We start from the raw sequence: 27,860 nt of genomic DNA on the forward strand, positions 1-27,860 counted from the left end.
CCTTCGGTTGAGTCCGTTGCACACTGGAGTTTAGAAAGCTGAGCCACAGGCCTCTAAAATTTTGGAGCGTGCGTGCTGATGGTGAGGTTTTTGGGAAGGCGGAGGGAGGCTGATAAAACAAAAACCCCAAATTCCTACAGGTACTGGGAACAACGCGGGGTTCCTTCGGAGCCAGCAAACTCAAGACTTCCCAACTGCGTTTCCCAGCCTCATCCAGCTCGTAGGCCTGGCGGCAGGCTGGCGCGCAAGGGTTTCTGGGGATTGTAGTACGGGCGACTCTCGCGCTGAGGCGCCTGCGCGTTGGCCGCCAACTCGCTCCAGCCGCTGGAGTCGGGGCTCGGGACCGGCTGCCATCTTAGTCGAGGGATTGGAGAGTCGCCGCCGCCCGGAGTCCTGGTAAACACCCGTGGGTGACGGGGGCTAGTTCTGGCGAGAAAGGGGGAGCCCGGAGGAGAGTGTCCGAGGATAAGGAGGGGGAGAGGAGCGCGGCGCTCGAGGCAGGACCCCAGAGCAGCAGCTGCTCCCACTTCCCTCAAGGCTGGCGCCGGTGGGGGGCGAGGGGCGATCGTGCTGCTGTCCGGCGCGTCGTCCCGGCGGCGCGGCGCGGCGCGGGGCGGGGCGGGGGTCCCGGGTCGCGCCGAGCGGCCACTGTCCGCCGGAGATGCCCGGCCCCCGTCGCTGCGCGGGCGCCAAGTTGTGAGGGGCTGGGCCGCCGGGGTCCGGGGTCCGACCCGGCATCCCGCAGCCCCACCCGGGGCCACTCCGCCGCGGCCCGGCCTGCGCGCGGGGCTGGACGGCTGCGCCCAACGCGGGCGACGTGGCCCCGCGAGGGGCGGCGGCCGGGCCCACCTGCCGCCCCTCTGGCGGCCTGAGGCTTCCAAGGCATCCGGCGCGGCGGGCGGCTGCCTCCCCTTCTCGCGTCCTCGCCCCGCCTCCCTCCATTGTCCCCCCAGCGCGGTGGTCCCGGCCCGGGCGCCTCCGCCTCCGCCTCTGCCGCGGAGTTTTGCAGACGTGGAGCTGTCACTGTCCTCGCTGCATTGAGTGCCTGGCCCTCATCTTCCGGAGGGGAGCGGGGCGGGGGTGGGTAGCCGGGAACAGCATTGTGAGGGTCGAAACCTGCTGAGGACAGACACTCAGTGGGGCCTGAGTGAGGGCTTCAAGTTCTCAGATTTGGAGAGAAACACAGCCCGTCGTCTGCGCGCCCGAGAGGGACAGAGACAGACACACACAAACACACACCTTTGGGCCTAAGGTTAAAGGCGGTGTAGCCAGCCAGGTGGACCTACCTGCAGACTGTGCGAAATCCACAGCCACCACCCAGCTGGCTTTCGGGGCTGGGGCTGGGGTGGGGGTGCGAAGCGGGGAAAGGGAAGAAGAGTGGGGTTTTTTCCTCTAAAATTGACGAGGCATGAAGCTGACCAACACTGCGCTTAGGTGGGTCTCCCGCACGCATGTTTTCCCAGCGTAATTATTTTAAGGCAGTATGCGAAGCAGTGCATGGCAACCCTCAGGACTGCCTAGGGAGACGTTTCTCAGCTATTTAGAGCGGATATTAGGGCAGACTTGGAGAGAACCCTGCACGGGGTACCCATAGGTTTACTCAGGGTGCGATCATTTCATTTTACGATCTGGAAGTGAAGGTGGAAAAATTCAGCTAGCTGCTTTTTAAAACAGTGAGTAGCGTTTTGGTTATGTGTCCAGAAGGAGTTCCTTGATCTTCAGCACGTGAGTCAAAGTCAACAAGGATGTGATCTGAAATAAACAAGAGCAGGATACCCTTTCAGTCTATTCTACAGAAAGTCACTTTGACAGTCTTCAGACCAAACCAAACAGCTGTCTACACCTAGCTGGAAAAGATGAATCCCCAATTCGATCACTGGAATAGGGGAATTTTTGAAAATAGGAGTCACAAAGTATCGTTTGTCTCTTAGCTGTTTCTTTGTACTGTCACCAGGGTTATTGCTGGGGCTTGGTGCTTGCACCTTGAGTCCACTGTTTCTCGTGCACTTTTCCTTTTTTAAAAACTTAATTTATTTTTAAATTTATTCCATTTTGTTGCCCTTGTTGTTTTTATTGTTGTAGTTACAATTGTTGGTGTCATCGTTGTTGGATAGGACAGAGAGAAATGGAGAGAGGAGGGGAAGACAGAGAGGGGGAGAGAAAGATAGATACCTGCAGACCTGCTTCACCGCTTGTGAAGTGACTCCCCTGCAGGTGGGGAGCCGGGGGCTCGAACTGGGATCCTTATGCCGGTCCTTGCGCTTTGCGCCAGTGCGCTTAACCCGCTGCACTACCGCCGGACTCCCAAGCTTTATTTTATTTTATAGAACAGAGAGAAATTGAGAAGGGGAGAGAATGTGACTAAGACACATGCGGCATTGCTTCACCACTCATGAAGCTTCCCCCCTGCAGATGGGGACAGGGGGCCTGACCCTGGTCCTTGTGCATGATAGAAGGTGCACTTAACCAGATGTGCCACCACCCAGCCCCAGCCTCTAGGAATTTATGTTTAACACATGCTTCAGGCAATTATGATGGTCTTGGGAACCACTAAGGCAAACAACACTGTGGAAATACCAAGGACAGTTCAGGAAGCTTTGAGACAGAAGAGGAAGTGACCAGCTCTAACTGGGGGTTGACCAGAGCAGGCAGGCCTTGCCCCTGGACTGCGATGGATCTGAGATGATGAGTAGAGCTGGGAAAAGGGAAGGAAAGAGTAGAGGAAACACCCTAATGCTGTGTGTAAATTTTAGAGAATTGTGGAAGTAAAAGAGTTCAGAGAACAGGGAGTAGATGAAGAACATTCTGGGAGGCAAGGCCAGTAAACTGAAAGAAAAGTCCTGAGTATAATGTTTAGACATTGTGAGGTTGTTTTTTTTTTATTGTTGTAGTTATTGTTGTTGATGATGTCGTTCTTGTTGGATAGGACAGAGAGAAATGGAGAGAGGAGGGGAAGACAGAGAGGGGGAGAAAGATAGACACCTGCAGACTTGCTTCACCTCCTGTGAAGTGACTCCCCTGCAGGTGGGGAGCCGGGGGCTCAAACTGGAATCCTTATGCTGGTCCTTGCGTTTTGCGGCACCTGCGCTTAACCAGCTGCACTACCAACCGACTCAAAACATTGTGAGTTTTATATCGCAAGCATTTGTTACAGATTTTTGAATAGGGAATGATACATACATGTATTTTAGAAAGATTGCTTTGGTGATGAGTGAAAGGATAGAAAACTGGCTATTGAAAGAGGTTCAGGTAAAGAGCTGAAAAGGTTTGACCTTGGAGAAAAGCTGTGGGGGTAACAAAGGGATTGAGTCTAGTTCTTTTCTAGTGCAATATTGTGGCCATATTTTTGGATGATGATTTTTTTAGGGTCAGTCTGCATAAATGATTTCATTTCTGTCAAGTGAATTCATTAATCTGAAAAATATTGCCAGGTTACTAGTGTTGATGAGTGTATTGCTCATTAACATCTGAGAAAAATTAGAGCTAGACCTAACAACTAGATCTAGTTGAAGAACTAAAAGAATAGATTGAAATTTGTGATGATCAGCACTACTCTGAGCTTGTTGAAAGCCTTTGTCGTCTATCCTCAGAAATTTAGTACTTGAATTTCAGAATTTGAAGAGAATGTCTAACCAACAGTGGCAAATATATTTTTGTTTCTGGGCCAACTCTGATTTTAATTAGCTACCAGAAATGTGTTGAAGATTTTGATTATTTGGGTTCTTTGGGAAAATGAGTTATGATTGATTGGTGATTCTTCTTTGGACATAGTTATCTAGTGGATAATACATGGGCCAGATACACGCTCTTCTTACAGTTCACTTAATTTTCTGTTTATGGGGGAAAGTGCTAAGCAGGTTTAATAATGTATCAAAAATAATTAGGGATCACAGCCAGAACTGGAACTAAGTTTTGTAACCTAGTCTGGTATTCTTCATTGTATCAAGATGAATGAGTTCTATTAAAGAGGCTTTGGTATTAGACCAAAAGAAAAAATAAAGGACATTTTTGGCTTGTGACTTTTATTTGTATAGGCAAGAGTTTAACAAGGAATTTTTTTTTTCCTCCAGGGTTATTGCTGGGGCTCAGTGCCTGCACCATGAATCCACTGCTCCTGGAGGCCATCCCCCCCCTATTTTTGTTGCTCTTGTTGTTGTAGCCTTGTTCTGTTTATTGTTGTTGTCGATATCATTTGTTGTTGGATAGGACAGAGAGAAATGGAGAGAGGAGGGGAAGGCAGAGAGGGGGAGAGAAAGATAAGACACCTGCAGACCTGCTTCACTGCCTGTGAAGCAACTCCCCAGCAGGTGGGGAGCCGGGGCTCGAACCGATATCCTTACGCTTTGCGCCACCTGCGCTTTACCTGTTGCACTACTGCCTGACTCCCTTGTGAGTTCTTTATAGATATTTGCTTTGTGCCACGTGCGCTTAACCCAACTCTGCTGCCACCCAACCCCCGGAATTTTGGTTTTTAAGTGGGTTTTATTGCATTCATTCTAACTTAAGAAATTTGTGTCACAGTTAGATAAGAAATAGTCACCTGTTTTTTACTTGTTCATCACCCCTCAATTACAGATTTTAGGAGCCTATTTCGTTTATATGAGTCATGGTAACGCTATATGTAAAATTTTTATTTCTACATTTGGAATAGTACCTCATCAAATTCTGGATTCATAGCATCATTCAGTAAAGGCATATCTTTATTTTTATGGTTATAGATGATACTGACTTATAAATTAGTATTAATAATATAAATATAAATTAGCAAGAAAATTTGCAAAATTTGATTGTAGCATTCTCTGATTGTGAAGTAGGAAGGCTGGCTGTCAGTTAAAAATGGTGGGTTGAGAAGGTCGGGTGGTAGCACAGCAGGTTAAGCTCACATGGCTGAAGCACTAGGACCAGAGTAAGGGTCTCGGTTCGGCTCCTACCTGCAGAGGGGTCACTTCACAGTTAGTGAAGCAGGTCTGCAGGTGTCTTATCTTTCTCTCCCCCTCTCTGCCTTCCCCTTTTCTTGGCATTTTTCTTTGTCCTATCCAACAACAACATCAATAACAACAATAACCATCAATAATAACCACAACAACAATAAAACAAGGGCAACAAAAGGGAAATAATAGCCTCCAGGAGCAGTGGATTTGTGGTGCAGGCACTGAGCCCCAGCAATAACCCTGGAGGCAAAAAAAGAAAAAAAAATGGTGGGTTGGAAACTAGCCTCACAGCTAGAGGTAGTTAACCAAAAGATGTCCTTTCCTCCAACCTCCTGCAGTCTAGCATTGCATTGTCCTTGGAAATCTGTCATTTAGCTTTTTTGATTTTTCTCAGAAGTGACTAAATATATACAGATCCTTGGAGTGCCTTTTTTCTTTCCCTGAAGAGCCTCCACGTTGCAGTGATGTTCCTTTAGTGACCTCAGCAGGCAGAATATGTATTTATTTATATGATCACCCTCATTTTGCTTGAGATCATTATACTCAGGTGGGCATCGCTCAATACTGTGTGTGAGTTGTGCTCTTCCCAGATTTACCCCCTCAGAAATTATATGTTCAGGCTGACAAGATAGCTTCCCTGGATGGAGCATTTGCTTTACATGCCACCTAGGTTCGAGCCACTACCTCACTGGAGGGAGCTTCAGTGCCGAGGTATCTTTTCCCTGTCTCCCTTTGTCTGTCTGAAAAAATCAACTGAGTGTAGAGAAGACTGTACAACCCCTCCCCCCCGCAATTATATGTCCAGTGAAGCTGTTTAAAATAGTTGTGCCGTCAGATGCCCATGATCATCACTGATCTGAATAATGTGTTAACAAACACTCCTTCCCCTCTCAGGTAACATGCATTTAACAGTGACCTTCTGGAGACAACGCCTTAACCCAAAGAAGTAACTTGAACAGTGAGAACTTCAGGTATGGTGGCATGCTTGTGAGACAGTTTGGTTGGAGCTAGTGTTTGGAATATAACTGCTGTGGGGAGGTATGGGGAGAAAGCAGTGTTGATGCTGGCTGTATCAGTTGGTTGAAGAAGCAGACAATTTATATTTACATCTAAACCCCAAAGCCGCCTCCACAAGGATTAGCTAGCTTGTGAGCCACATTGTACCTTTAATTTGTGTCCTCTGACTTTTCTACTTTTCTAGCTTCCTTAGATGCAGACTTTCCCATTTGTGCTATTTTATAAACATCTGTGTATGCCTGTCCAGATGTGTGGGTTAAAAGTGTAAGAATTTAGGGGGAGTCGGGCTGTAGTGCAGCGGGCTAAGCGCAGGTGGCGCAAAGCGCAAGGACCGGCATAAGGATCCCGGTTCGAACCCCGGCTCCCCACCTGCAGGGGAGTCGCTTCACAGGCGGTGAAGCAGGTCTGCAGGTGTCTGTCTTTCTCTCCTCCTCTCTGTCTTCCCCTCCTCTCTCCATTTCTCTCTGTCCTATCCAACAACGACGACAACAATAATAACTACAACAATAAAACAACAAGGGCAACAAAAGGGAATAAATAAATTAAATAAATATTTAAAAAAATTTAAAAAAATTTTTTAAAGTGTAAGAATTTAAAAGAAGGCAACATGTTGCAGTGGAAAAATAGAGGACCTGTGGGGCCAGGGTGGGGGTGGGGGAGACCTGCGTTATGATTTGATTTTGCTATGGACAAGCTGTGATTTGGGGAGGTTATTTATTCTTCTGGGACTCAGTTCATGTATGTCTGTAAAATATGTGTGTTGACCCCTACCCATCTCCCTGACATTGTTGTCAGGATCAAATAAAATAATCCATATTAAATCTTTAGGAAATAATTCATTGCATAGGACTTCTGGATCTACACAGTGGGAAGAGTTGTTAATAACGTTGAAAGAGAAAACGTGAGGACATTATAAATTCACCATAAAGTCAGGGGAGAGAAAAGTAAGGTAATTGAGAAAAGTAGAATGTAGAAAAAGTCAAGCAGGAAGAAAATAGGAAGTGATTAAAAGAGAGTGAATGAATTGGTAGGTGAAACAGCTGAATAGCAAGAGAATGGTCCTTTTCGTTTTCCTAGCACCATGCACCATGCTGCTGTTTGTTGCCATTACCACTTCCCTCCACATAAATGTCATATCCATACTTAGTTCTTATCTCCACTATAAACATCAAAGTGTATTCATATTGACTGATTTATCATTAATTTATATTTTTGTTAACTAATTGACTTATGGATACTTAAATCACATCTGTGGTATGCATATTATGGTGTTCCAGGCAAGTACTATAATCCATTTGTGTGTTTATTTTCTTTTTATAATTATGGAGAGAAAGGAAAAAGATAAAGTGCTTTGTGAGAGATACTAGGAAGTTGCTAAAAGGGAAAGTAGATACAAGATGTTAGGAAGAAGAATTTCTTTCTTTTTTAACCAAAGCACTTCTCAGCTCTGGCTTATGGTGGGGGGGGGGGTGGGAGGTTGGGGGGGTGGTGGTTGGACCTGGGACTTTGGAGCTTCAGGCATGAGAGTCTCTTTGCATAACCATTATGCTGTCTACCCCTGTCTCTGAGCAAAGATGAAAATGAAAATAGCAAAAAAAAAAAAAAAAAGAAGGGAATGAGATGGTGTTATCTTCAGTAATAGGAACAAGGTAGCCTTCACTTTTTTAATGGTGACATAATACCTCACAAAATATTTGTTTTTTTTTATTTGTGATTACTAGGTTACAGAATTGAAAGATCCTACAGTGTTCCACACCATACCCACCACCAAAGTTCTGTGTCCCCACCTTTCTACCTCCCAAAGATAACGCCATAGTTCTTACACATCTTAGAAAAAGTTTGCTTGCTTCTGCCCCCCTCCAAGCCCCCAAGTTCATGTGTATCAGATCTCTAGATTACATATATGAGTGAAACCATCTGGTAGTTATGGTTCATTTCTTTTAGGTGTGTTTTGTTTTGTTTTTGTTTTACCAGAGCATTGATAAGCTCTGGCTTATGGTGGTATGGAGGACTTTGGAGCCTCGGGCATGAGAGTCTCTTTGCATAACCATTATGCTGTCTAGCTGTCTACCTCCTCATTCACCTTTTATTTTACTAAGCATAATCACCTCAGGTTCTATACATTTTTGTCTCAAAGGACACAATATCATGTTTTTATATTGCAGAGTAGTATTTTGTGGAATATATATCCCGTAACTTTAGCCAGTCATCTGTTGATGGGCATTTAGGCTGCTTCCACTCTTTGGCTATTGTAAGTAATGCAGCTGTAAACCTAGGGATTGATATATATATATATATATATATATATATATATATATATATATATATATATATATCCCTTCAAATGAGTGTTTTAGTGTCCTTTGGATAAATGCCTTAAGAATTATATTGCTGAACCATAGCAATGATAAAAACAATAAGGGCAACAAAAAGGGGAAAGAAAGAAAGAGAGAAAGGAAGAAAGAAAAAGAAAGAATTATCAAATGTTTATCTGGAACCAGAAAAGACCTAGAATTGCCAAAACAATCTTGAGAAAAAAGAACAGAACCGGAGGCATCACACTTCCAGATCTCAAACTGTATTATAGGGCCATTGTCATCAAAACTGCTTGGTACTGGAACATGAATAGACACACTGACCAGTGGAATAGAATTGAGAGCCCAGAAGTAAGCCCCCACACCTATGGACATCTAGTCTTGGACAAAGGGGCTCAGACTATTAAATAGGGAAAGCAGTCTCTTCAACAAATGGTGTTGGAAACAATGGGTTGAAACATGCAGAAGAATGAAACCGAATCACTGTATTTCACCAAATACAAAAGTAAATTCCAAGTGTATCGAGGACTTGGATGTTAGACCACAAACTATCAGATACTTAGAGGAAATATTGGCAGAACTCTTTTCTGCATAAATTTTAAAGACATTTTCAATGAAATGCATCCAATTACAAAGAAGACTAAGGCAAGTATAAACCTATGGGACTACATCAAATTAAAAAGCTTTTTCACAGCAAAAGAAACCACTACCCAAACCAAGAGACCCCTCACAGAATGGGAGAAGATCTTTACATGCCATACATCAGACAAGAGTTTAATAGCCAACATATATAAAGAGCTTGCCAAACTCAACAACAAGACAACAACTCCATCCAAAAATGGGGGGAGGACTTGGACAGAATATTCACCACAGAAGAGATCCAAAAGGCCGAGAAACACATGAAAAAATGCTCCAAGTCTCTGATTGTCAGAGAAATGCAAATAAAGACAACAACGAGATACCACTTCACTCCTGTGAGAATGTCATACATCAGAAAAGGTAACAGCAGCAAATGCTGGAGAGGGTATGGGGTCAAAGGAACCCTCCTACACTGCTGGTGGGAATGTAAATTGGTCCAACGTCTGTGGAGAACAGTCTGGAGAACTCTTAGAAGGCTAGACATGGACCTACCCTATGATGTTGCAATTCCTCTCCTGGGGATATATCCTAAGGAACCCAACACACCCATCCAAAGAGATCTGTGTACACGTATGTTCTTGGCAGCACAATTTGTAATAGCCAAAACCTGGAAGCAACCCAGGTGTCCAACAACAGATGAGTGGCTGAGCAAGTGGTGGTATATATACACAATGGAATACTACTCAGCTGTAAAAAATGGTGATTTCACCGTTTTCAGCCGATCTTGGATGGACCTTGAAAAAATCATGTTGAGTGAAATAAGTCAAAAACAGAAGGATGAATATGGGATGATCTCACTCTCAGGCAGAAGTTGAAAAACAAGATCAGAAAAGAAAACACAAGTAGAACCTGAAATGGAATTGGAGTATTGCACCAAAGTAAAAGACTCTGGGGTGGGTTGGTGGGGAGAATACAGGTCCAAGAAGGATTCAGAGGACCTAGTGGGGGTTGTATTGTTAAATGGGAAACTGGGGAAAGTTATGCATGTACAAACTATTGTACTTACTGTTGAATGTAAAATATTAATTCCCCAATTAAAAAATAAAACAAAAAGAAAAAACTATATTGCTGGATTATAAGGTAATTCCATTCTTTTTTTGCCTCCAGGGTTATCACTGGGGCTCAGTGCCAGCACTATGAATCCACTGCTCCTGGAGGCTATTTTTCCCATTTTGTTGCCCTTGTTGTAGTTGTTGTTATTGTTATAGCTGTTGTTGTTGTTGGGTAGGACATAGAGAAATTGAGAGAGGAGGAGAGAAAGACACCTGCAGACCTGCTTCACTGCTTGCGAAGCGACAACCCCTGCAGGTGGGGAGCTGGGGGCTCGAACTGGGATCCTTATGCTGGTCCTTGCACTTTGCGCCTAACCCACTGGTACCGCCCAGTTCCTCGGTAATTCCATTTTTTAAAAAATTAATTAATTAATTTTTTTATTCCCTTTTGTCACCCTTGTCTTATTGTTGTAATTGATGTCATCGTAGTTGGATAGAACAGAGAAAAATGGAGAGAGGATGGGAAGTCAAGGGTTGGGGGAGAAAGAAAGACACCCACAGACCTGCTTTACCGCTTGTGAAGTGACTCCCCTGCAGGTGGGGAGCCGGGGGCTGAAACCGGGATCCTTCCACTGGTCCTTGTGCTTCGCGCCACGTGTGCTTAAGCTGCTGCTCCATACTGCCCTACTCCAGGTAATTCCATTTTTATTTAAGGACTCTCCATAGGGACTGCACAAGTTTGCATTCCCACTAGCAGTGTAAGAAGAGTTGCTTCCCCCCCACCCCCAAAACTTCTCAGTACCTGTCATTTCCTATTTTGTTGTTGTAAGCCATTCCCTCAGGTGAATATTTCATAAAGTTTTATACACTCAGTAAAAGTATTCTTCATATCTTAGTATCTTTCAGCATTTGTTAAAAGTATGCACTTAATTCTAAGCTTATAAAGTAGTTCTTTGTGGATAGAAAACTAGTCCAACATTTAGGAGACTTGGGTTTTTAGCCTTGGTTTTGCTTGTTACTTAAACTCTATGATTTTGGGCAGTTCATTTCATTTTCTCTGTGACTTTACTTCATTGTTCATTGACACTGTTGAACCTGATAAACTCAGCTTTTCTCTTTTTTAAAAAAGTATTTTATTTATTTACTTATTTAATGACAATGATAGGCGGAGAGAGAGAAAGAACCAGACATCACACCGGTACATGTGCTGCCGGGAGTTGAACTCGGGACCTCATACTTGAGAGTTCAGTGCTTTATCCATTGCACCACCTCCTAGATCACAACTCAACTTTTCTCTATTAAATTTTTTTTGTTATTGTTGTAGTCTCAGGTTAAACCTAGGGCTTCATAAATGTGAGGCATGACTTCTAGTGGACTATTATTACATCCCCAGCATCTGAGCTCTTGTTTTTTCTTTTTTCTTTACTTTTTAAAATTATCTTTATTTATTTATTGGATAGAGACAGCCAGAAATTGAGAGGGAAGGGGATGATAGGGAGGGAGAGAGATACTGCAACACTGTTTCATCACTCACAAAGCTTTCCCCCGTAGGTGGGGATCAGGGGCTCGAGCCTGGATCCATGTACATTGTAACGTGTGCACTCAACCAGGTACACCACCAACTGGCCCCTTTTTTATTTTATTATTATTATTTAAAAAAAATATTTATTCCCTTTTGTTGCCCTTGTTGCTTTATTGTTGTAGTTATTGTTGTTGTTATTGATGTCGTTGTTGTTGGATAGGACAGAGAAATGGAGCGAGGAGGGGAAGACAGAGAGGGAGAGAGAAAGATAAGACACCTGCAGACCTACTTCACCGCTTGTAAAGTGACTCCCCTGCAGGTGGGGAGCCGGGAACTCAAACCAGTATCTTTATGCCAGTCCTTGCACTTTGCACCACCTGCGCTTAACCCACTGCGCTACCGCCCGACTCCCTTATTTTATTATTTTTTAAAATATTTATTATTGGATAGAGACAGAGAAAAATTGAGAGGGGAGAGGGAGAAAGAGAGGAAGAGACATAGACACTTGCAGACCTGTTTCACCACTTGTGAACTTTCCCCCTCTAAGTGTGGGCCAGGAGCTTGAACCTGGGTCCGCGTGCACATTAGTTAGTGTGTGCACTTAACCAGGCACACCACCACCTGGCCCCTTTACTTTTTTTTTTTTACACCAGACTACTGATCAGCTCTTGTTTATGGTGGTGCAGGGGACTGAACCTGGGACTTCGGAACCTCAGGCATGAGAGGCTCTTTGGATAATCATTATGCTACCTACTCCTGCCCTCTGTTTTTTTTTTCCTTCCATAGTTCACTATTTGATTATATTTTGTGCTTCATATGCTAGCTCACTAGTTTTTCATGACTTTGTTGGTATTATAATGTAGGACTGGCCTTAGAGATATCTTGTAAGAGTCTTTTTTTTTTGTTTTTGATTAATAGGTTACAAGATTAGAGGATCCTACAGTGTATGTAGGTAGTTATGCACACCATCACCAAAGTTTTGTGTCCCCTACCTCCCACCTCACAAAGATAACCTCAGTAGTTCTCATATGTCTTAGAAACTGGTTTTTTTTGTTCTTTTTTTTTTTTTTTTTTTTTTTTTTACAAGAGCACTGTTCAGCTCTGGTTTATGGTGGAGTGGGGGATTGAACCTGGGACCTGACTGAGCCTCAGGCAGGAGAGTCTGTTTGCATAGCCATTATTACCTCCACCCAGAAACTGTTTTTTCTTTTCTCCTTTCAAGTTCAAGTGTATCAGCTCTCTAGATTCTACATATGGCTGAGACAATCTCTCATCTCTTATTTCGCTAAGCATAATCACCTCAGTTTTGTCCATTGCTTTATAATTGAGAAAGCACTTTTAAGTCCTCCATTGAACATTGGCAGAAAAAAGATACTTGTAGGAAACCCTAGTATAGAAATGTTGTTTGTAACATTCAATAAGCACTTATTGAGTCCCTATTGTTCTAGTACTTAAACAGGTACTATGCAATAAGGATTTTGTGTTTGTGTTAAGAAAACAAATATGGATCAGTAATTGTGAAAAAGCAAGCTGATAAATGCTGTAATGACACATTGCTATTTAAGATTTTATTTTCTTTTTTATTGCCCACCAGGGTTATGATGTGGTCTGAGTTCTTGCAGGACCAATCCAGTGCTCCCAGTGGCCATTCCTACCTTTTGCTTTCATTTGCTAGGGCAGAGAGAAACTGAGTAGGGAAATATAGGGAGAGAGAGGGAGAGATACCTGCAGCACTGCTTTACCACTCATGAAGCTTCTCCCCTGCAGGAGGAGACTTAAGCATTGTAACAGGCACTTCATGGAGTGTTCCACCACCTTGCTCCCATGTGTGGAAACTATTGATCTTAATATCTATCCCTTATATTCCTAGATAGAGACTTGTATACTATTTTATCACTTTAGAGGTTAATATTTTTTTGTAGATCCAGGACCTTGTGTATGTGCCGTTTCAGCACTCTGTGCCCCCCCTTGTTTTCTCCTTCACTCAGAGAGAGAGAGAGAGAGAGAAAGAAACTAAAAATTCTTCCATTGTCATAGCACCTTGTACATGGTGCTGGGCTCAAACCTGGGTTAAACCTGGATCACATGCATGGTAATGCAGGCATGCCACAGGTGAGCTATTTCTTTGACTCTAGGGTTGTTTATTGTTTTTGTTTTAGATTTATTTATCTTGTGAGAAAGAGACCAAAGCAGTGTTCACCTCCGCATATGCAGTGGCAGGGATTGTCCTGGGGCCTCAGGTTTGCAAGCATCATTTTTTGCATAATCAGGTTTGCATAATTATTTTTTGTGGGGTCATAGATTGGCACATTTGTGGTTTCACTCCTTCTGAACGAACTTGTTCATTCAGATAGAGAGGAAGAGTCACTACACCACTGGGGTTTCTCCTGGTGTTGTGGCAGTTCTATTCCGTTCAAGGTTTGAATCTGGGCCACATGTGTGCTAAGGCATGAACCCTACCCTCTCATACCATTGTTTTAAATCAGAGATTCATCTGCATATTAGCTTAACTTATTCCAGAAATAGCTAATAGCATATATGCTTGCTAAGAAAAAATACATAATTTTATTAGATGCCATAACCTTTTCTCTGTCAGTCACAGAGAAAAATTTCTATTAAGACAAAGAATCCAGAAATGCTGTCTTCATTTCAGTGAATTTTGGTTTCTTATTCATGCAAAGAAAGAGTAGGCTCTTCTTAGTCATTTGTGCAAAGAAAGAGAAGCCTCTAAAATTTAGTCTTTTGGTTTTTTTTTTGTTCCAGACAATCAACTCAGTTGGTCAGAGGGGACTCATTATAGGGTTAGCATTGTGTATTGAGTTGCATTGTCTGATTTTGAATTTTAGTTATGTCTTGTACTGGTAGTATGACATTGACTAACTTGATTAACTTCTTTGTGTGTTAATCTTCTCATCTATAAATTGGAAATAGTAATAATGTGTATTCATAGGATATTTGTGTAGATGAAGTGAAACAATACATGTATATTTAAAAGACTAACAAGAGAGAACTCAGGCATCATTCTGACAATTGAGATGCCAGGGATTGATGATCTTGACACCTCATGCTTGAGGGTAACCCATTGTTCCACTTACCAGGCTGTACAATAATTTATTATTATTATTATTGCCTCCAGGATTATTGCTGGGGCTTGGTGCCAGCACTACAAATCCACTGCTCCTGGTGGTCCTTACACTTAGCACTATGTGAGCTTAACCAGATGCACCACCACCTGCCCCCCTAAAATAACTTGGACAAAATATTGACCAAAATACGTATGAAATATTTGTTGCTGTTATTATTATCGTTAGTTCCCAATTCTCTTAAATTTATAATTTCATTTAGTAAACTTCTAGAGTAAGCATTATAAATTCGGTTGAGTATAAGAGCTGAATGAGGGGGCCAGGCGGGTGGCATATCTGGTTTAGTGACATGTCACCATGTGCAGTGTGACCTGAGCTCAGGCTTCAGGTGTCCATCTATAGGGGGAAAGCTTCTTGAGGGGTGAAGCAGTGGTGTATCTCTCTCCCTCTCTGTATCCCCTTCACCCCACTGATTTCTCTGTGTTTCATCCAGTAAATAATAAATAAAATACTTTTAAAATAGATCATATTTGGACATAAATGGATTAGTGAGATTCGTGTCCCTCCAGTGATGCATCTGTTAAGCATCTTTGGTGTAAAATTTATCACTTTACTCACTTTTGAAATATCCTGTCTAGTGTTGACTCATTGTTGCCCTAGGGGGATTATAGACTGAATGTGATTTCAACATCTTAACTTTTTTCTTTTCTTTCTTTTTTTTTTAATCTTTTAAAAATTTTAAAAATATTTATTTATTCCCTTTTGTTGCCCTTGTTTTTTTTTTTTTTATTATTGTAGCTATTGTCATTGTTGTTGGATAGGACAGAGAGAAATGGGGGGGGGGGAGAAAGATAGACACCTGTAGACCTTCTTCATCGCTTGTGAAGCCACTCCCATGCAGGTGGTGAGCTGGGGGCTGGAACTGGGATCCTTACCCCAGTGCTTGCTCTTTGTGTCACCTGTGCTTAACCTGCTGCGCTTCCGCCCGACTCCCTTAACTTTTTTCTAAAGAGAAACTGGGAATCCAAATATTGTGAGAAATGTTTACTTTTAAATGTTGGCAATTTTTGAATTCATAATATAGATATTGTGGGCCAAACATATCACCAGTGTGGGCAGAATTTGTCTTGTGGGTTACTACTTTGCAACCTCTGATCATATCCCATTCCCTCTGCCATCAGGGAAGAAATCTTTAAGAAAATATTTTATTTATTTACCTTTTAATGAGAGCTTGACCAGAGTACTACATATCCCTGGCTTGTGGTATTGGGAATTGAACTTGGGATCTCAGAGCCTCAGGTATGAACGTCTTTTGCATAACCAGTATGCTGTTTCCCCAGCCTAGAAGAAAGTCTTTACTTACATAAAAGCTTAAAATAGTTTAAACTGTATCTCAAAGTATTCTTGGGCTAAAGGAAAAACTTGCAAAATTATTATTGAGGCAGAGAGGTAGAGGAAAATTGTTTAAAACTTGCTGAAGATGCAGGATTAGGCTTGAGATGGTGGTAGTAAAGTGAATAGGTTAGTTTATGTTTAAATTAATCTGAAGAAGGCTTATATGGACCTGATAATAGGAAAAACTTTGGAAATGTTCAGAGATCAGTCTTAATTGGAGATAACCTTAGTCCTCTTGGCTGACAGGATGAAACTATGTATGTAATATGATAAGATATATATATATATAAAGTATAATGTAACTTGTCAAGTTAACTGAGATTAACCAAATCCCTAGCTTGGTCTTCCTGTTTGTATACTCTATCAACCTTAATAAGTACTAAAGACCTCAATAGTACCAAGCAGAGCTTCATAAAATAGCATTTTAGAGGGGGCCTCTAGGGTTATTGCTGGTGCCTACATTATGAATCCACTGTTCCTAGAGGCCATTTTTTCTTTTTGTTTTGTTTTTTTGTTGTTGTTGCCCTTGTTGTAGTTGTTGTTATTGCTGTTGTTGGATAGGACAGAAATTGATCAAGAGAGGAGGGGAAGACAAAGGTAGAGAAAGATAGACACCCGCAGACCTGCTTGTGAAGTGATTCCCCCCTGTAGGTGGGGAGCCAGGGCCTTGAACTGGGATCCTAGTGCTGGTCATGGCACGAAGTTATGCTTAACCCACTGTGCTACTGCCTGGCCCCCTCTAAAATGATATTTTATGAAGCTTTGCTTGGTACTATTGAGGTTTTTAGTACTTATTAGGGTTGATAGAGTATAGAAACATGAAGACCAAGCTAGGGATTTGGTTAATCTCAGTTAACTTGACAAGTTACATTATTACACTTTAGTTTATACATGTAATTGTTTTATTTACCAAAGTTTGGAAACACTGAAAAACATTCTGTTCATAGAAAAAAATGTCGAATTTTGCTGCAGAAACTTGACACAGGTGCCAGGTTCAATCTGCACCTCTACAAGCCAGAGCTGCTCAGTGCTAGGGGAAAAGAAACAAAAACAAACAAACAAATCTTTTTGCATAACCTCTGTGTTGCCTCCTGTACTTTGTAGGCTGCTTCTGGTCTGCTATTCCTTTTTCTTTTCTTTTGTTGTTAACAAAGCAGCTAGATTGATTCTCTTCAGTAAATATTTACTTAGTGAAGTTTTGTTTTTTTTTTCAAAATTAAAAAAAAATTATTAATGGGGGTAGGGAGTAGACTCAGACCTTTGCTCTGACACATGCAATGTTGGGGATTGAACTTGGGACTTCATGCTTCAGAGTTTTAATGCTTCATGCTTCAGTGTTCAATGTACCACCTGCATGCAGACCTGCTTTCTCTCTACAGTAGGGGGGTGGGACTGGAACCCTGATTCTTTTTTTTTAAATATTTATTTATTCATTCCCTTTTGTTGTCCTTGTTTTAATTATTGTTGTTGTTATTTTTTTATTTCTTTATTGGGAAATTAATGTTTTACATTCAACAGTAAATACAATAGTTTATACATGCATAACATTCCCCAGTTTCCCATATAACAATACAACCCCCACTAGGTCCTCTATCATCCTTCATGGACCTGTATTCTCCCCTGCCACCCACCCCAAAGTCTTTTACTTTGGTGCGATATGCCAAATCCATTTCAGGTTCTACTTGTGTTTTATTTTCTGATCTTGTTTTTCAACTTCTGCCTGAGAGTGAGATCATCCCATATTCATCCTTCTGTTTCTGACTTATTTCACTCAGCATGATTTTTTTCAAGGTCCATCCAGGATCAGCTGAAAATGGTGAAGTCACCATTTTTACAGCTGAGTAGTATTCCATTGTGTATATATACCACAACTTGCTCAGCCACTCATCTGTTGTTGGACACCTGGGTTGCTTCCTGGTTTTGGCTATTACAAATTGTGCTGCCAAGAACATATGTGTACACAGATCTCTTTGGATGGATGTGTTGGGTTCCTTACTATATATCCCCAGGAGAGGAATTGCAGGGTCATAGGATAGGTCCATTTCTAGCCTTCTGAAAGTTCTCCAGACTGTTCTCCACAGAGGCTGGACCAACTGACATTCCCACCTGCAGTGTAGGAGGGTTCCTTTGACCCCACACCCTCTCCAGCATTTGCTGCTGTTACCTTTTCTGATGTATGACATTCTCACAGGAGTGAAGTGGTATCTCATTGTTGTCTTTATTTGCATTTCTCTGACAGTCAGAGACTTGGAGCATTTTTTCATGTGTTTCTCGGCCTTTTGGATCTCTTCTGTGGTGAATATTCTGTCCAAGTCCTCCCCCCATTTTTGGATGGGGTTATTTGTTGTCTTGTTGTTGAGTTTGTTGTTGTTATTGATGTCATTGTTGTTGGATATGACAGAAATGGAGAGAGGAGGGGAAGACAGAAAGGGGGAGAGAAAGATAGACACCTGCAGATCTGCTTCACCGCCTGTGACGCGGCTCCCCTGCAGGTGGGGAGCCGGGGGTTCGAACCGGGATTCTTATGCCGGTCCTTGCACTTTGCGCCACATGTGCTTAACCCGCAGAGCTACTGCCCGACTTCCTGAGCCCTGATTCTTGCATGATGATGGTACTGTCTGCACTTAACCAGGTGTACTACCACCTGACCCCTATTTTGGATTTCTTGTATTTTGACACTATGCTATTTGTTAGGGGGTTACTGTTTTTGTTCAGGAGATTAGTACCAGTCTTACACTCAGTGCACATTTAATGATTCTTAAAGAATCAAAATTGATTAAGTTTGAATAGATACAGCAATAACTTAAGAATTTGTTTCCCATTATCTTTTTTGATCCCTTTTAAGTAACTATGGTGTTAGATTATGAAGTCAGCATTGCTCAAGACCTTAATTTTAGCTACATCTTCTGTTCTGACCTTAAACAACTCATTTTTAATTGCTTATCTTACAAATATTGAGCTGTAAGAGTCCTTTGTATCATATATGCATTTTGCAAAATTTTTTTCCAGTCCTTTTACTTGTCTTTTCACTGTGTGTGTGTGTGTGTGTGTGTGTGTGTTTCTGAGGGTCTTACACATAGCTCTGAGCAGCTACCCTTTGCCCCCAATTTTGTATTATTTCTTTGAGAGAAAAGGAAGGGTAGAAAGTGCAGAGATGCCACAGTACTCCACTGTCCTTGGAATACCCTCTTGCTGCCATTTATGGTATTCCTTTAGGGTGTAGGGACTCAAACCCAGGACTTTGTGCATGGTAAGGTCTATTCTCTGTTGACTGTGCTATATCTTGATTTACTTATTGCCTCCAGTCACTGGGGCTTGGTGCTGGCACTGTGCTCCTGGTGGCCATATTTTCCTGTTTTTTTTTTTTTTTTTCCCATTTCATTCAGTAAGGACAGAAATTGAGAGGGGAGAGAGATATAGGGAGAGAGAAAGATAGACACCTGCAGACCTGCTTCACCTCTCATGAAGTGTCCTTGCTGCAAGTGGGGAGCTGGAGCTCAAACCCAGGTCCTTGCGCATATCCTTGTGTATAGTACTGTATGTACTTAACCAGATGCACCAATACCCAGCCCCCAGTAAATTTATTTGTTAGTTAAATTTTCCTTCATGTCAGTCAGAAAGAATTTCTTGGATTTCAGGAAATTTAATTGTATATACAATTGGGATATATAACTTCACAATAACATTGCTTTTAGGACAGCCATGATTATAGCAACACAACAGTGGCAAAAGTTATTATGGCTTGTCAAATCTTTTAAATTCTGGTATTAATAGTAAAACCAGGAAACAACTTGTAATAGTAGTTAGTATTTAAATGGCAGAAAACAGTTTGTGAGAACAGGGGAAAATCACCTGAAATACTGGTTACAGAGTTCAAATTAGCAAATATTTACTAAAGGTTTGTTTTCTGGTGCCAGTTTTTTTTTTTTTTTTTCCTTTTCCCCCAGAGCATAGCTCTGGTCTGATTTACAACTTATGATAGTGAGGGTTTGGAGCCACTATGCTATCACCCTGCCAAATTTTAATTTTTTATTTTGTTTTTGCCACAAAGGTTCACTGCCTACATAATTCCAACCCTCCTGGCAGACATTCTTTCATTTTTTTTTTCTTTCTATCTGATAAAGGATGGGATAGAGGGTTAAAGAGATAAAGGGACTTGGGGAGACACCTACAGCGCTACTACTTTACCACTTGTGAAGCTTCCCTCCAGCAGGTAGGGATCATTTTTTTTTAACCACCACTTTTTTTTAATTTAAGAAAGGAAACATTAACAAAATCATAGGATGGGGGGGGGGTACAACTCCACACAATTCCCGCCACCCAATCTCTATATCCTGTCCCCTCCCCACTAGCTTTCCCATTCTCTATCCCTCTGGGAGCATGGACCCAGGGTCGTTGTGGGTTGCAGAAGGTGGAAGGTCTGGCTTCTATAATTGCTTCCCCGCTGAACATGGGCGTTGACTGGTCGGTCCATACTCCCAGTCTGCCTCTTTCTTTCCCTAGTAGGGTGAGTCTCTGGGGAAGCGGAGCTCCAGGACTCATTGGTGAAAGAATCACTTTTTTAGCTTTAATTATTCTTAGTATTTTCATTTATTTACTGGATAGAGACAGCCAGAAATAAAGAGGAGAAGGGTTGATAGAGAGGTAGAGAGATAGACACCTGTATCCCTATTTCATCACTTGTGAAGCTTTCCCCCTACAGGTGGGGGCCAGGGACTCAAACCCAGGTCTTTATGCATTGTAACATGTGCGCCTAGCTAGGTGCACCACCATTTAGCCCCTGGACCAGAGGCTTGAATCAGGGCCCTCACGCATGGTAACATGTGTGCCCCATGCTGTGAGCCACCACTGAAGCTTCAGGGATGAGGCCAAAGAAGGGGAAAAAAAGTGTCTTCCTTCTCCTCCCTTTTCCTTCCCTCCCATCTCTTCCTATTTCTCTTTACCTTTCCCTGCTCCCTCCCTATTAATATAGTTCCAGGAAATGAACTCAGCACCTCACATTTGTAAGGTACTACTGACAGCCTCCCTGGCCCAATTTTTTATGTTTTGACAGAGAAGCATAGAATGACAAGAGGAAGGGCCTGGGGAACATCATTTCACCATCCCTGAGGTTCCACTTGTTTCCCTTCTCTCTTTCTTCTTTTTTTGGATGAAGCCTTTTATTTTTATTTATTTTGTATATATTTTAAAATATTTATTCCCTTTTGTCCTTATTGTTTTATTGTTGTAGTTACTGTTAGTATTAATGTCATTGTTGTTGGATGGGACAGAGAGAAATGGAAAGAGGAGGGGAAAACAGAGAGGGGGAGAGAAAGATAGACACCTGTAGACCTGCTTCACCGATTGTGAAGCAACTCCCCTGCAGGTGGGGAGCCTGTCCTTGCACATTGCGCCACCTGCCCTTAACCAATTGCGCTACCGCCTGACTCCCTATTTTTATTTATTTATTTATTTATTTATTTGTACATGCATAACATTCCCCAGTTTCCCATATAACAATACAACCCCCACTAGTGTTGTTGCGGCGGTCTGGTGTCGGGCTGCACCACGGAGAAGAGAGCGGACGTCCAGAGCAAATGGGTACACGAATCTTTATTATAGGATGGGGGGGAGGTTTGGTTCAGACCACGTGGAGCCAGCCGGCAATGGCCGACCACGGGGGGAGAGCAGGGAGCGAGACCTCAGAGAGGGAGAGCCGAGAGCCCAGAGAGAGAGAGGGGAGGGGTGAGGGGGCTTTTTATTGGGCGACAACCAGGGGTGACGTGTAGGGCCAGGATTGGTTGAAAGGGGGCACTCTAGGATTTAGCGGGGCATAGAAAAACCTGGGGGCGGAGACTGCATCAGAATAACTCCTCAGCAACATCTCCTCCTATCCCTTTATATCTAAATGGACACAGTAAAGAAAAATGGAGCAGGCTTAAATGTTTTAGAGGAATGCCATGCTCAGGTGGGAAGATGTAGGACTTTCTGTGGAGGAGGGAAGGCTTAAATGGCTGCCAACCTTGTGAGATTTCTGCGTCCTCCTGTGCTCAACCCCTCTTTAGAGAGAGAGACTTACCTGAAGAGACTCATCTCATAGGTTTAAGCGCAGCCTGCTCAACCATCTCTTCACAATATCTCTACATCTTTTCTATCTTTCTATCTAGTAATTGCATAAGATGTACAAAGTCTATAAAAGACTATCATGGGGCAGAAACCTTTTGGGCATAAGCCTAAATGATATAACAAAATAGGAAGGGACAAGTAGGGGAGAAGTAAAAGCCAGTGTGGTGTGAAGGGAAGGATTGGTGTGTGAAGGAACATTCCCTGTTTGGGTGGGGAAAGGGGCAAGGGTACATAATGAGGGGGAGGCGGGAGGCATGACCCACCAAACAGAGGGGCTATTTGGCATTGTATAGTCCTCAAGGCAACAGTCTGTAAAGTCTATGAATTACTCAGGATCAGTCTATGAAAAACCAGCAGCGTGAAGGGAAATAAGCTGCTTCAAAATTGTGTAAAATGTATATAGGGTATGTCAGAAAGTCCGATACAAGTCTCAGTCCGAAGTAGATGGCTAGGGGAAGAATTGGCAGGGGATGCAACACTGCATGAGGGAGGTCAGCCGCTGGAATGTTGCTCTTTTGTAGATAGCTAGCTGGAACTGCCAACACGTAACAAGCAGGTCAGAAGCAGGAACGGTAACCAGGCATGAAGAAAGTTCTGTCACATCTTACTGCATCTAAACACCAGAGACAGTAGTTGTCGTATGCTTTACATTGGTTTGTTCTAGCCCTCCCCCGCCAAGAGAATTGGATCAGTCCTGTTAATTTCGCGGGCCCGCTTGGCCCCGCCCCAAAAGAACCCCGACAGAGGGTTCCTGAGTTCGAGAGGAAGAGAGAGAGGGCCAGAGGGTTCCCCAGTACGAGAGTTCCAGAGTCCCAGAGTTGGAGAGTTCCAGAGTTACAGAGTAAGAGAGAGTTCCTGAGTTCGAGAGTAAGAAAGAGTGCTTGCGCTGCTGCAAAGAGACAGCAGAGTTCTGTTTGGTGATTAGTTTGTCTTAGTTTGTGAATCGTTGTTCCTGAATAAAGAAATACAGCTTCCCTGCGCAGCCGTTGTCTCCGCGTCTCTGTTAACCGCCTGTGAAGCTAGACCCGCCCGGCAAGAGCTGTCCGAATTTTAACAACACACTAGGTCCTCTGTCATCCTTCATGGACCTGTATTCTCCCCATCCACCCACCCCAATGTCTTTTACTTTAGTGCAATATGCCAATTCCATTTCAGGTTCGACTTGCGTTTTCTTTTCTAATCTTGTTTTTCAACTTCTGCCTGAGAGTGAGATTATCCCATCCTTCTGTTTCTGACTTCTTTCACTCAACATGAATTTTTCAAGGTCCATCCAAGATCGGCTGAAAACGGTGAAGTCACCATTTTTTACAGCTGAGTAGTATTCCATTGTATATATATACCACAACTTGCTCAGCCACTCATCTGTTGTTGGACACCTGGGTCAAGTCAGATATCTTATGGGTTTCTCCCTTTCTGTTTCTGATTAAGACAATCATCTTTTTATACATATGCTTAGAATCCACACTAATATATTTGGTTGAAAGTCAGGAAAGGATCTTTTCAATAATATAAACTTGTTTGATTTTCAGAGCGAAGGTCCAGTCATTGTTGAAGGGGAGAGAGGATGATTATATTTATTTATTTATTTATGTTTGAGATAGAAAGGAAGAGATAACTAGAGCATCACTATGGCATGTGTAATGCTGGGGGTCAAATTTGTAAATCCAACACTTTATCCACTGTGCTTTCCTCCTGGACTGTCCTATCTCTCTTTTAATGTAACTTTCTCTAGTAATCAGAAAAACAACTTTTCCATATGAGTGGGTGTGAGTTCATTCCCTCTGCTTTTGTTGAGAAATTAATTTGTGGAAATGAATATTTACCTCCTTTCCCAGTCCAAAAAATCTTAGCCCTCTGGTAATACCATTGTTCTTACACTATTCTCAGATCCTTTGCTATTGCTAGTGGAGAATGGGATCTAAGCATTGTTTCTGACCAGGAAAAAAAAGAGGCTCAGTGGGTAGAGTATAGCTCTTGTTTGTGTGAGGCCCTGGGTTTGAGTCCCAGCTCTTCATATCTCTCTCACATTTTTTTTTTTTATTAAGAGTATTATATGGCTAGAGAAATACATAGCTCACTGGTAGAATACCAAACTTTTCTGCTTAAGGTTCCTAGAACCCCAGCACTGCATGTGGCAAAGTAGTCTTATTTCTATGTCTCACATGAACTTTCTGTCACACATAATGAATAAAAAAAAAATCACTTTTTTTTTAAGACTTTTTTTTTTTAGATTTTATTATTTATGAGAAAGATAGGAGAGAGAAAGAACCAGACATCACTCTGGCACATCTGCTGCCAGGGATCGAACTTGGGACCTCATGTTTGAGAGTCCAAAGCTTTACCACTGCACCACCTCTTGGACCACACAAATCACTTTTCTTAAAGTTTATTGTATCATTAAGAATAAAGTGTTTTTTCTATTTTTATGTATTCATTCTCTTATAATCCAATAAAGACAGTTTATATGTTAAATTTTGCAGTTCTTTTTCTCCATGTTATTTATATGATATTCATACTGTATTTCCTGAATAGTAACATTGTTTTTTTTAATATTTATTCCCTTTTGTTGCTCTTGTTTTCTCATTGTTGTAATTATTGTTGTCATTATTGTTGTATAGGACAGAGAGAAATGGAAAGAGGAGGGGAAGACAGAGAGGGGGAGAGAAAGATAGACACCTGCAGACCTGCTTCACCGCTTGTGAATTGACTCCCCTGCAGGTGGGGAGCCAGGGCCTCGAACTGAGATCCTTACACCAGTCCTTGCACTTGACACTACCTGCTCTTAACCTGCTGCACTACCACCTGACTCCCAAGTAACATTGTTTTTTTCTAGTTAGTCTTTACTGTTTATTGTTCTAGGGAATAGAGTCTTGTTTTTTTTTAATAGTACAAAAAATTTAAATAAATTTTTATCTATAACCACCTGTAGTCATTAGTTCTGTATATATATTTAATTATTATTTAATAATGATCACAAGACCATAGGAGAAGACTACACAATTCCCACCACCAGAACTCTGTATCCCATCCCTCCACTGAAAGCTTTCCTATTCATCCCTGTGGGAGTATGGACCAAGGGTCATTATGGGTTGCAGAAGGTGGAAAGTCTGGTTTCTGTAATTGCTTCCCCACTGGACATGGGCGTTGGCAGGTCAATCCATACTTCCAGCCTGTCTCTATCTTTCCCTAATAGAGTAGGACTCTGGGGAGGTGAGGTTCTAGGACACATTGGTGGGGTCATCTGCCCAGCGAAGTCAGGTTGGTGTCATGGTAGCACCTGCAACTTGGTGTCTAAAAAAGCATTAAGATGTAAAGCAGAACAAATTGTTTATAATAATAAGGAACCAAAAGGCAAGAATATATCAGATGATATTTAAGGTTTCCATTTTGGAAAAGGCTAGTAGGTCTATTTTGAGTATATTCCAAGGGACCCATGACTACTAATTTTTGCTTGAGTCTGACAGCTAATTTGCAGATGGACCCAAGTTATTGTCTTGGGGGGATGGTGTCATAGTTGGAAAAAAGGACTTAGCTGGATTAGTGAAGAGAGTAGCTCCCAAATATGGGGAAAGTATATAAATATTGCTAACTATAAACCCCATCAATTTGATCTGGGGCCCATATTCAGCACAGGAGCCTATGTAACCCTTGCATCCCTGGAGGTCTGAGCTTGCCTTATGTGGTCACAGCTAGGAACATTCCATACTGCACTAATTTCAGGATCCAGCTTCCTCGGGTGGTAGAGGATGTTGCCCAACCTCCCTCAGAGAATGGGGCTGACCCTACCATTGTTTATTCATATTGAGGGCAAGGTCCTGTAGGGGTCCAGTAAGGGGTCCATTATCTTATTCCTGATGGAGATGACCAGTGGCAGTGAAGAGAGGGATCTGCTAGAGGTCTAGGCCCATCATGGCTGTGTGGGAATACCAGGATTCCCTGACTAGGGCCCTGGGAGATGAGGTAGCCTGGTGTTATGTTTTTGTGAAGCTTCCTTTCTACAGGTGGCGTCCAGAGACTTGAATCTGAGTCCTTGTGTACTATGGTGTACTCAACTAAGTGTACCACCATCCAGCCCCTCTCTCACATTTAGGAATCTGAAAATGCTGAAATAAGGTGTCAGCAGGATTGGTACCAAAGGGAGAGTCGGGAGAGTCTTTTTCTTCTTCCTTCCTTCCTTCTTTCCTTCCTTCCTTCCTTTTTTTATTCTATTTATTTTCCCCTTTTATGAGTCTTTTTCTTTTTAACTTAAATTTTTTTTTACTATCTTTAATAATAGAGAAACTAATAATAAAGAGAGAAAGAAGCACTGCTTCATCACTCACAAGGTTTCCCCCCTGCAGGTGGGGACCTTGGGCTTGATGGGGGGGGGCTCTTGTGCATTGTAACATGTGTGCTCAACCAGGTATTCCATCATCTGGCCCTCAGGAGAGTCTTTTTTCTTGTTATTCTCTTAGCTTCTGGTGGTTGCTGGCAATCCTAGGTATTCCTTGGCTTGTATGCACATCTCCAATCTGCCTCCATTTTCACATGGCATTTTACTTATGTGTTATATCACAAATGTGGTTTGTATCCATATTTTCTCATAATGACACTAGTCATTGAATTAGGCTCACCTGAACTTTGTATTGCTTCATTTTAACTTGATTACATCTATAAGATGTAGCTATAAAACCAGCATGTAAGGTCACAGACTGATGTTCTGGATGAACATGAATTTTTAAAGAGACAGTACTTAGGGTATGTAGCCTTTTGAAAATGCCTACCTGTGGTGTTTTTTTTTTTTTTTCCATTTTAATTTGGAGAGTATTGGGATTGAGCTCAGAGCTTATATTTTTGTAGTACTTACTCTACACTGAGCTGCATTCCTGACTCTTTTCACTGTTTTGATTTTTTTTTGTTGTTGTTATTTAACTCGGGCCTCAGGCATAGGCAGTTTTATTGCTTCAGATCACTTCTTCTTCTAGCGTTTGCCCTTCTTCCGTAGCCAGTCAACAGCGTCAGGTTGAGCCTGATGTAAAGTTTCGAGACCTCCTTTGAATCTGGAGAGGTGGCAGTCGTTGACTATGTGGGTCATAGTCTGTCTGGAGCCGCAGGGGCAGTTCGGGTCGTCTCTGGCTCCCCAGCGATGGAACATAGCGGCGCACGGGCCATGGCCTGTTCGATAGCGATTGAGGAGGGCCCAATCATAACGTGATAGGTCAAAGCCGGGTTGACGCTTGCAGGGGTCTGTGATGAGGTGTTTGTTCTTTACCTCAGATGACTGCCAACTCTATTTCCAAGAGTCTGGAACAGAGAAGTTCAGTGTAGGTGTAGGGGACCAGATTGGGTGACGAGACATCAAGCGTTGGACAGGGTGGGCGAAGATATCCGCGTAAATTCAGATCACTTACTCAATGAGACAGGAGAGAGACAGGCAGGGAGAGACACCACAGCACGGAAACTTCTTCCATTGCCGTATCATTGCACATAAGGTGTTGGGGCTGGAACCTGGTATGTGTGCAAGGTAATGCAGGAATTCTATCTCATGTGTTCTTTCTCCAGCCTTTAAATATTTAGTAATAAAAGCAGCAACAACAAAATCATATAGTGACACTGGGCTTTTCTGGTGGTGAGGTAAGAGTGTAATGTATGACTTTTACACTGAGTAAGTTCTTGTTACAAACATTACAGTCAAGATACAAAATAGTTTCATCACACTAAAAATCTGCTGTGCCCCTTTTTTATGGTCATACCCACTCTCTACTCTTCACCCCCTTGCAGCCACTTGTTCTCTTATTCCTTTAGTTTTTGTCTCTTGGAGACTGTCACATGATTGGAATAATTAGTTCGTAGTCCGGGAGGCGACGCAATAGATAAAGCAC

At 42.4% G+C, this 27,860-nt stretch overlaps 1 protein-coding gene across 3 annotated transcripts in view; it reads left to right on the forward strand.

Annotated features, from left to right (window-relative positions):
• Nucleotides 1–302: 302 nt before the first annotated feature.
• ITCH (itchy E3 ubiquitin protein ligase) overlaps nt 303–27,860 on the forward strand; it is a 126,086-nt gene continuing 98,528 nt past the window's right edge. For 2 of the 3 annotated variants that reach the window (XM_060188659.1, XM_007522667.3), the window contains exons 1-2: nt 303–396; nt 5,826–5,902. The gene's annotated coding sequence lies outside the window, so the exon portion shown is untranslated. The remainder of the gene's footprint in view (nt 397–5,825; nt 5,903–27,860) is intronic. The other variant, XM_060188661.1, reaches the window with a different exon arrangement.

The sequence above is a fragment of the Erinaceus europaeus genome, chromosome 1, assembly GCF_950295315.1.
Source record: "Erinaceus europaeus chromosome 1, mEriEur2.1, whole genome shotgun sequence".
In the NCBI taxonomy this organism is placed as follows: Eukaryota; Metazoa; Chordata; class Mammalia; order Eulipotyphla; family Erinaceidae; genus Erinaceus; species Erinaceus europaeus.